General features: G+C 37.3%; 1 non-coding gene across 1 annotated transcript; it reads right to left on the reverse strand.

Annotated features, from left to right (window-relative positions):
- Positions 1 to 4,088: 4,088 nt before the first annotated feature.
- On the reverse strand, positions 4,089 to 4,252 carry LOC132532013 (U1 spliceosomal RNA). Its single transcript, XR_009544275.1, has one exon. It is a non-coding gene; the product is annotated as a U1 spliceosomal RNA (small nuclear RNA).
- Positions 4,253 to 11,322: the final 7,070 nt, after the last annotated feature.

Raw genomic sequence — 11,322 nt, forward strand, 5'->3', positions numbered from 1 at the left:
ATAACACCCTCCTTTCTCCCTTATCATTTATCAGATCCCTTAGCATATTAGTGACAGTTGTTTTAAATTTCCAGTCTGATAACTCCAACATCACTACCACATTTGAGTCTAGTTCCGAAAGCTGCTCTGTCTCTTCAAACTGTGTCTTTTTACCTTTTAATATGCTTTGCAATTTTTTTCTTGATAACCAGACATAATGTATGAGGTAAAATGAACACAGGAAATAGGCATTTAGTAATGTTAGTTATGTGATGGTAAGGTGTGGGGGAGGAGAAGTATTCTATAGTTCTACGATTAGGTCTCAGTCTTTAAGAGAGTCTATGCCATTGTACTGTGAACTTCACAAGCACTTCTCAGTTTTTAACTTCTGTAGGTAGCATAGAATGGCTAGAAAGGGCTGGAGTTTGATATTTCCCTTCCTCCACATGGAAGGCTAGAGTGAGATGGAGTTGGGTATTTCCCTCCCTCCAGTCAGTTAAGCTTGGATAAATCCCAAATAATTTAGTTTCTGATAAATTTTCTCTTGAGGGCCGTCCTGGTTAATGATAGAATATTCTGCACATTTCAAAATGACTCGTTTCCCCTTGTCCTGCTGGAAGCACAAGGGGCTTTTTTATAGTATTTTTTGTGAGAATGCTTTTGAGCTCCTGGAGTTAAAACTCACAAAAGTGTAAGAGTCCCCCTGTGACTGAGTAGCCTTGGAATTTTTACCTCTCAGACTTGTCCACTCGGTGCCTCTTACAATCCATCAATTATAGTTCAGGTTTTACCTCCCAGTACTGGTTCTTGCAGAGGTTTCTGCTCAGGGGTTTCTGCTCCAGTAAGCTGTGAAAATCTGTATTCACTTGTCTGTCCCTCCAAGTTTGGTTTGCCCTGTGAACTCACTTCTTTGATGGATCTTACAAGGGTTGTTGATTTTTCAATTTATTCAGGTTTTTACTTTCTTACTGAGATAGAGGGACAACTTCCAAGCACGTTACATGCTGGACCAGAAACCAGAAGTCCTCTTTTGTTTCTAGTAACAGTTTTTGACTTAAAGTCTATTTTGACTGATATTAATATAATCACTCCAGCTCTCTTTTTGTGGCTATTTGCATGGAATATAATATTCCATCCTTTCACTTTCAACCTACTTCTGTTCTTGGATCCAAAGTGAGTCTCTACAAAGACAGCATATAGTTGGATCATGTCTTTAAATTCATTCTGCCAAACTTTGCCTTTTGTTTGAAGAGTTTAATTCTTTTACTTTTAAATTATTTTTCTACAAGGAATGATTTACTTCTGCCCTTTTTCTGTGTTATATGGTTTTTTGTTTCTTATTTCTGTATTCTTTACTGCATTCTTTTGTGTTTAATTCTTTTTTGTGTTCCATTTTGATTCTTTTATTCCCTTAATGTATATTTTTTACATGTGTTCTTAGTCATGATCATAAGGATTACAATTAACATCTTAAATTATAAAAATCTAGTTTGAATACATATCACCTAAATGTTAATAACATGCAAAACTCTGTTCTTACCATCACTTGTCCCTTTATGTTGCTTATTTTCACAAATTATATCTTTATACATTGTATGTTAGTTAACATAGATATATAATTATCATTTTATGTACTTATCTTTTATCACATAGGGAATAAAAGAGAAGTTAGAAGTCAAAAATACAATAACACTGCCTTTTACATTTACCTATATAGTTATTTTTATGGGAGTGCTTTTTTCTCCATGGCTTCCAATTACTGTCTAGTGACATTTTGTCTTCAGCATTTCTCATAGGGTAGGTCTATTAAGGACAAACTTCCTCAGCATTTGTTTATCTGGAAATGTCTTAATTTACCCTTCATTTTTGAAACCAGCAGAGTTTTGCCAGGTATAGACTCCTTGGTGGACAGTTTTTTTTTTTCATTTAGAATTTTAAAAATGCCATTCCTCTCCCTTCTGGCCCCCATGGTTTCTAATAACACTACCTCTGTTAATTTTATTGAGGACCACTTTTACATAATTAGTCAGCTCTCTTTTGCTACTTTCAAGATTCAGTCTTTGTCTTTAGCTTTCAACAATTTGATTATAACATGTTTGTGTGTAGATGTCTTTAAGTTTGTCCTTCTTGGAATTCATTGAATATCTTAAATATGTATATTCATCGCTTTTTTTGTCAATTTTGGGTAACTTTGTGGCCATTATTTCTTAAAATATACTTTCTGCCCTTTTTCTCTCTCCACTCTTGGGATAACTGTGATACATATTTTGGTATGCTTATGGTGTCCCACAAGTCTCATTTTCTTTACTCTTTTCTCTTTCTGCTCCTCAGATTAGATAACTTCAATTGAATATAGGTTCTATACTCAAGTTCACTGGTTCCTTCTTTAGCCTGCTCAAAACTACTATTAAAATGTAATGAGTTTTTCATTTCAGGTATTATTCTTTTAAGCTCCAGTATTCCTGTTTGGGTTCCTTTATAAATTTTAACTCTTTATTATTATTCTCTGTTTGTTCTTACATTGTTCTCCTGGCTTCTTTTAACTCTTTGAGCATATATGTTAATGATAGTTGATTTAAAGCCTTTGTCTAGTAAATGTCTGGTCTCTGTCAGGGACAATTTCTATTAACTTCTCCAGTGAATGAGTTATAATTTCTTGTTTATTTATGTGCTTTGTATTTTGTTATTGCTGTTGAAAGATGGACATTTGCATAGTGCAATATGTATATAATTCTAGAAATCAGATTCTTTACTCTCCTCAGGGTGTTTTTGTTGCTTGATATGGGTTGTAGCTCTTTCTTGTCTAATGATTTTTCTAAACTACAGTTGATTCTTGAAAAACGTGGGGGTTAATTTGCATATAACTTATAGAGGACCCTCTGTATCCATGATTCCTCCACATCCATGGATTCAACCAACCAGAGACCATGTAGTACTGTAGTATTTACTGTTGAAAAATATTCACAGTGGATCCATAGCAGTTAAAACCCTCATTGTTCAAGGGTCACCAGTATTTTTGTAGTCTCTATTCTTTGTCACATGAGGTCTCTGCAGTCTCTTTTCCTATAGCGATGCTCAGTGTTTTGGAAGAGAGAGAGAAATAACCTTCCAATTCCTCACACTGTGCTGGAGTACTGCTTCAAATTAGCCAGGCAGTTTACAACTCTGCCTTAGTTTTCCCTTCTTGCTTGCACTGAGGTTAGAGATCAGGATCACTAGAGGCGAAAGCATAGGGTCTTCTCAGATTTTTCTAAGCATGTTTCCTGCCTTGGGCATGCATGTGACTTTCTAAATTCCCCAGTATACTTGAGTCTTCTTGAATGCCTTAATATCCCAAGACTCTATCCCTAACTTTTCCTCCCATGGTTCAGGCATATCATGTTTGCCTCAAATGAACCACCCCATCCATCCCACGCCCAGAGTTTTGGCTTAGGTGCTTGCCTTAAAAAGTTTTGGAAGAATGCCTTCTGCTTTTCTCCCAGGAGTAATGATCATAATTTGAGAAGCAAAGGCATGCGCTTGTTTCAGCCCTGCAGCCAGTCCCCTTCAGGCAGTCCTTCAGGCAGTCAGAACAGACAAACACATTTTTTTGTATAAATAAGGTCTCTCTGCTCCCTCTGCTCCCTCAGGAATGAAGAAGATCACTGCTGAGCCAGGGTGGGGTTGGGGTTCAGGCAAGTAAAAATGCCACAGTTTCTCTATCACTTACAAGTTATCTTTTCCTTCAGCATTCACTTTGTTACTTTAAATCTTTCTTTGACTGGTTTCCTGTGTTCTGATAAAGTTGACTGTGACAGTTTTTGCTTGATTTTTCAATGTTTCTGTGAAGGGACCGCCCCTTGGAGTTACCTACTCCACTATTTTAGCTGATGGTCATTCTTAACACATCAGTTTTTGCACTTTATATCAATCTATTTTTACTTTTTTTCTGAGTTCTGGGAGATTTGCTCAAGCTAGTAAATATATCTATATATCTATATCTAGATACATCTATATGTATATATATATATATATATTTATAGATATATAGATTTTGCCTTTTTAATTTCATTTTCTGTCTGTGTTTACCCCCTCCATTGTTTTTGTTTGTTTGTTTGTTTGTTAAACACAAGGGGAAAGCACGAATGCAGTCCCCCACTACCACAAATTATGCAGTCGAGTTTCCCACATTTGGGGAAACTGCAGGGGTCAGCACATCCAGAGTGCAATGGATAAGACTCACTCTGGGAAAACCACCTTCATGATCATGGTATCTCCCCCAACAGGTACGTATATCCATTGAGTTTTTAATTCAATCATCTATTTCATATTTATTCAAACTTTTCTGCTCTCAGATTTCTTGCTTTGCTAGATATAATGACTCATAGAATCCACATGAGACCACCAAATTAAATATTTTCTAAAGACTTCTCTTATGTTTTTGCCATATTAAAGACTGGTCCCTGATTTTGAACAAGGTAAAATGTTCTCACTCCAAATTCATTCTCATCATAACATTGCAGGAAGGGGGACCCCTTTCAGGACCTGAGAGTGGGCTCTTGTCTAACACTCAGAAATGAATTGCCCAAGGAGACAAACATGCTGACAAAGCAAGAGACTTTATTGGGAAGGGCTTCCCCCACCAGCAGAGAGCAGTAGGGTAAGGGAACCCAGGAGAACTGCTCTGCCATGTGGCTCGCAGTCTCTGGTTTTATGGTAATGGAGTTAGTTTCCTGGTTGTCTCTGGCCAATCATATTGCTTGGCCTATAGTCTGACTCAGGGTCCTTCCAGGTGGCATGTGCATCTCTCAGCCAAGATGGATTCCAGCACAAAGGATTCTGGGTGGTTTGTCACCTTCTCCCTCTTTTGGCCCCTCCCAAATTCATGGCAGCAGTACCATGTTCCTTATCAGGACCTCCTGCTCTGAGGCAACTGAGACAAGTGGTTATCATTGTGCCTGGTCAAGGTGGGTGGTTTCAGTCAATGTTTCCCTAACAATAGTTAGTAAAATGTTTTCCAAGAAAGCAATGTTGCATTTTTCTGTCCATTTTTGTTTTATGTTTTTGTTCAGTTTTAAAAGTCAGTTTCTTTTCCTAGGTCTCCAAGGCTATCTTATTAGAAAAGTGAAAGATTTTCATGAGTCCATCACCAAAAGCTATTTATAATGATAGTCTATATATCCTTAGCTATTTTAATGCTATACATTGTCTCTTGATTTTCCTGATTTTAGTTCAGGAATTTATTTTTCTCTAAGGTACTAGATATAGCTATTACAATCATTAGGATTCCATTATATTACTTTAATCAAGTAATTAAAGAGAGAGAGAAAGAATCCCTATCTATCTCTGTCTATATCTACACCAGCAAAATTTTCTGAACTTTGAAGCATGAGGAATTGCTGAAAGGTAGAGAGAGGCAGCAGTTCTAGAAGCACTGCAACTGCTTGGGTGAATATGGGAAGGGGTAAAAAGAACTCCTGAATACCCAAAGGGGAGAAGATAGAGCCTACAGAAATGTGGATTTGTAGGAAATCAACTGGACCCAAAGGTTATTTGTTCCACTTCACTTCCTCCAAATAGAAAACATGCAAATCCCTCTTTTTAAAAAAATAGTTAATTTTAATGAAATAATAATTTTAAAGGAATTCTACACAAATACAAGATTTTACATGTCTTTTTGTAAGTTGTTCAGATGTTTCATAATGTTTAGAGACAGGAAATTCCTCCTGAGATCTACGTATTACTCTCTCATGCTGCTAAAACACACACACACACACACACACACACACACACACACATTAAAATAAATATATCACTCAGCACTTTACTTTTTCTGCATGCTCTGTATCAGTGGAAGATTTGAATTTCCCTATCAGTAAATTAAGGGAATTAATATAAAATCCTGGGGCTCACATGACAATGTTGTAATTGTCCTTGTTGACTTTTCGATTTGTGTCAGAAAGGCTCAAGATCAACTAAAATTCCAATTAAAACAAAGTATAATAAAGTTCTGTAAAAGGCTGATTTCATTAAATGTCAGCAATAAATACATATTTCTTTTAAGAATGAGGCTTCTAGACTTCATGAAGAGAATTTTTATTTTCTTAATTACTGAATAAACAAGGCAATTTTAGGCGTGACATGGTTTTAACTCATTCCAAATCTGAATTCTGAGATGCCTTGGGGATTTTTCATCTTGCTCGGCTATTACAAAAAACAAGTCTCTTTAACAAAGTTCTAATTTTATTTCCCAGATGCTTGATTTAAATATTGTTTAGAGCAGTGGTTCCCAAATTTTGCTGCACATTAGTATCACCTGGGGAAATTTTATAAATCCTGATGCCCTGATTGCACCTCATACTGATTAAATCAGAGTATCTATACGTAGAAGCAAGGTATCAGAAGTTTTTAAACATCACCAGGTGAATATAATGTATGGCAAAGTATGAGAAACAGTGGTTTAGAATTTTCATATGTTAGTGTAGATAAAAATTACTTTAAATATTATCATTAGATTCCTGGTTCCGTCTCTCCAATAGTCTGATTCAGTGGGTCTGATGTGGGGCACTCCAGATGATTTGGATGTGAGTGAGCCTCGCACACAATGAAGAAATACTCTTATAGGACAAAGAGCTACTCAAAAAGCGGTCCTTGGAACCACAGCATCAGGATTAACTGTGAGCTTGTTAGAAATGCAAATACTTAAGCCCTACTGACACCTACTAAATGAGAATCACAGAACCTGAGGAAGAGGAATCCATGTTTTTTTGTTTTTTTGTTTTTTTCAAGCTTTCCAATTGATTCTTATGCACATTTAACCTGAGAACCATTGACGTAGAGCATATATGTGGTAACTAATCAGTACCACTAATCAAGCCAATATCCTAGATTTCTTAGCTGTTCCATATTGTCCATCATGATATTACAGGCATTGTAGTAAATGATGGGGAAAAAAGTTAAAAGACAATCTCCGCATTTAAGCTTGTGTGTATAATAAATACTCAAAATTATACTAGATTACACCGGTTGGAGGAAAGGGTGTTTTTTCTGAAAATGTAGAAAGATTAGGGTGAGTATTATTTAGTCATACAGTCAGAGAGATAGAAGATAAGAAAGAGGGGAGGATGATTATATTCACTAATGTGTGTTGTTTCCTTTTTCTCAGGTACTTTTCCTAATCTGAATTACCTGTCTTACCAAAGAATGGATAATTGGAAAAAAAAATCACTTATTAAAATGTGTTGTAACTCAGATAAGCTTTGGCTCCGAGGGATGTTGATAATCCAGATGAGCCAATGAAAAAAGCAGAACTTAATTTGGGGGATAGAACTAGCTTCAAAGGGATGTGGCAAAATTAGACTTGTTGTCTAAGCCAACATAGGTTCTAGGCAATAAAAATCTTCCATCAACAGTGATCACAGAAGTCTGTTATGTGGCAGGGTTAGTGTCATCTTTGGAGCAAGTCCCAGTCATGAATGACACAACAGATTTATAAGTCAAGCTTTTGTCTTGCTATCAAGCCTTAGGTGAGGAATCAAAGCTCTATCCAAATGAACTGAAATTCACAGCTTTACTTATTTCCCCAAAGAAAAGACTTTATTAAGTTAAGACTAAAGCCCACATTAGGAAAGCAAAGAGGGATTATAACAAGGTCCTGCCTTTATGAGAATGCAGATGTTGAAGATTAATCCAGATACTCCCAAAACTAACTAACTAAATAATTATTTATGACAAGATTAACTTAAAATTCCACTTGGGGCATTTGGACTAAATCTCTGGATTTAGTTTCAACACCTGTTTTAGAAAAGTATTAGAAGAAACAATCTCTAAGTTTTACTCCTGCTATGAATAATTCTGGTTATGCTTCCCCCAATTTCTATTTTAACAGGAGAAGAGATCCTAGGAAAATAATGTAGATATAAAGGGAATTTTAAATAGAAAATTATGTTTTTAAGTATCTATACTAATTCCTTGCTGCTTTTCATTTGGGGAGAAGATGAGGGTGAGGGTTTCATTTAGTTTTCAGATGGGTAATATTTTCACAGGGTCAACATTTCAAAATGTATTAAAGGGTGGAATAAAGGGTCTGACTGCATATTTTTGATGTACGACTGCTGCTTTTAAGCCTGGCCCTCTTCTTCCTCTGTATTCTACATCTGAATAGGCAGATGAGAAAGTTTGTACTGTCTCCTCCTTTGGTGCCTATAGGAAATTCAAACCTGATAAAATCCAAGACCATGCACATGTGCTAGCTACCATAAAAGCCCAATCCATTCTTTCTGCCTTGCTCAAGTCAGCTTTTGCTTTCCTGCTCTCCCCAGGAATTCCTTGCATGAGTAATAAATTTTTTTATAACCCCTTGGTGTTTTGGGTGGGGCCTATCTTCTTTTCACTGAATGTCCAAAACAGTGGTTCTGTCAGCAGGATGTCTAGACAATAACCACCAGCAGCAGAGGTCTCTTCTCTTGCTTTAGTTTGCTACCTGGCTCTGCTGCCTGCATTTGAACCATTATTTTGAGCAGCTGCTTACTTTGAGCTGTGTTGCTGACTGATGTTAAGTTTGTGTTTTGAGCTGGGCTGCATTGTGCTGCATTTGCTTAGTTCTATGGAGCCTCTGTCATACACCACTATGAGATTGAAGCCCTCCTTACAGTGGCCCTGGGTTGTGTGTCACAGCTAAACCTATTGTGTGATTTGATTCCAGCATAAGCTGTGAGAGGTGTTAGGCTCAGGAGAATCAATGATTTTTACCCTGTGACCCTTGGTTTTGTGTCTCAACCCAGCATTGTCTTCTGTTCAATAGAGGGTTCAGGGAAAGACTCATACCCCATAAAATATGTGGACCCACTTGCATGGAGGAAATGTTACTATGTGGCATGTTGAAATCTACATTCCCAAAAGCAAGTAACTCACTAGGACTCTACAAAATGCCTTTGCTGCTGCTACCTATGCCTCTGACACCAAAAGAAAACCTGATCCTCAAAATTCTAGGGAAAAATAACTATGGTATGCCTCTGGCACAGCCAGGAATTAATTCCCTCTTTGTAATAGAGGAGGCCCCTAAATCTAGTGATACCAATTTGAGACTTTCTGAAGGAATAAATTTAGAAATATGATCAAGATAAAGAGGTTCCCCCAAAGTATGTCCAGTAACCACTGAAAAAGAAGGAAGTGTCAACTGAAAAAAAAAGGCACAACCTAAAAGTTGAGAATTATGTTTTATTTAGTGGAAAAAATGAGGTTTCAAGCCCAGGAGGCAGCCTCTCAGATAGCTCTAAGGGACTTCTCTGAAGAGGAAAGGGAGGAGCCAGGATATATAGGGGTTTCTGCAACAAAGACCAGGTAGTCAGAAAACCAGACATCTCAAGTTAAGGAATTTATCATTTTTCTATGTATGGGGAGATGCAAGAGTCTGGGCTCATTAAAATCATTCCTTTTATCTGCACCTCAGCTATATGGGGCCAGTATCCTGTGCTTTCTCATCCCGAGTCTCCTTTGGGTGCACCGTCAGGGATGGCTGCAGCAGTTGACTGCTAGATGGCAGGCATCCTGTTTCTGTCTTGAGTTCCCTCAGGGCTCACCTTTGGGATGGCTGTAATGTGATGGTTTGATGGCTGCAACAGCCTTTGTTTACTGATATGGCATGCAACATTTTTTATTTTTTCATTAATAGAAGGAAGGACAGAAACCTAGATGCAAAGAGAAAAAGCTGAAACAAATGTCCATAATTTAACCCAACTGGAAATCCAAAATTTACCAAAATAATTTATTCAACAAAAAGATAAAAGGGTATGAATTTCCTGTTATGCCTCCACATCACAGATTCTGAATTAACTTCAAATCTCCTAAAATGCATCAGTTGGCAAGTATTCATGGCCTTAATCAACACTGGAGCTCAAACTAGAGTTACATCTGGCTATCCCAGTAAATTTAAGTAGGGTATCTTAGGGGAGTTTCCAAATATTAAAGAGAGAACAAATAGTTATGTTTCACCTTAACCATCAGAACTATCATCTTGATTAAATTTCCTGTGATCATAGAACATGTGGATGAAGAATGTCGCCTGCCATATCAGCAAACAAATGATGTTGCAGCCATCAAGCCAGCAGCCACTGCAGCCTCCCCCGGTCGGTGCACCCTGAGGGGATTCAGGGTGGGAAAGAACAGGATACTGGCCCAAGATAGTTAAGGTTAATATCAGAGGAATGATTTCAGTGAGCCCAGACTCTTGCATCTTCCCTTACATAGAAAAGTGCTAAATTCATTAACTTGAGATGTCTGGTTTTCTTTAATTAAATGTAATGTTTTGATGTTCCAACTACGTGATTTTTGTTGCAAAAACCCCTATGTATCCTAGCTCCTCTCTTACCTCTTCAGAGCAGTCCCTTAGAGCTATCTGAGAGGCTGTCTCCTGGGCCTAAGTCCATTTTGTCTGCCAAATAAAACATAATTCTCAACTTTTACGTTGTGCATTTTTTTTTCAGTCAACACACATATGCCCTAAAATATCCCAAAGTAAGAATGGATGCTCTGAACTAATGAGTAATAAAATAAAATACATTTTGATTTAAAGTTAAATTAAGTATTTGGAACTTACACATTAGCTTGACAAAATGGGAACCCATGGACCAGCTCCCCCTTCCTCAAGTAAAATAGTTAATATGTCCCAATATAAATTAAAACAGACTTTCAGGGATTAAAACACATTATACAAGAACTATTTAGTGAAGGAATGATTATCCTCACTGCTTTTCCATTTAATGGTCAGTTTGGCCTGTTCTTAAACTTGAAAAGAATGAATGGTGGATTTTACTGTAACCTTAATTCTGTGGTATCACTGACATTATTAAAATTACTGACTACAACCAAACAGCAACTGATGAATATTTTGCTATCATAGACTTGGCTAAAATGTTCTGTTCATGCATATTTCAATATCCTCTTAGCCACCGTTTGCCTAATTTTCAGTATGATATATAACACCTTTACCTGACTTCCCATGAGGTATCTCAACAGCCTTGCCATCACACACAATCTTCCCAGGCAAGATCTTCACCACATCCCACTTTCTCTGGGAGCACAGGTATGGCCTCACATTGATGACATCCTCCTCTGAGGAAATCCATTTTGAGGCAGAAAAAAAATGGGTTCCAGACTGGACATTTACAGCTAGCTTCCTGTTTACATTTCCTGAGGCAGGAGGCAAGTGGGCTCCAGGCTAAATATTTACAACCAGCCTCCTGTTTGCACTTCAAATGGAAGTAACAACAGGAACAGATTAAATAGCTGGACTTTGCCTCCTGTGTACACTTTAAGATAACAGTCATGGCAGGAACAGAGAGGGGCTAAACCCTGTTTGAGTAA

Source organism: Lagenorhynchus albirostris, chromosome 13, assembly GCF_949774975.1.
Source record: "Lagenorhynchus albirostris chromosome 13, mLagAlb1.1, whole genome shotgun sequence".
Classification (NCBI taxonomy): Eukaryota; Metazoa; Chordata; class Mammalia; order Artiodactyla; family Delphinidae; genus Lagenorhynchus; species Lagenorhynchus albirostris.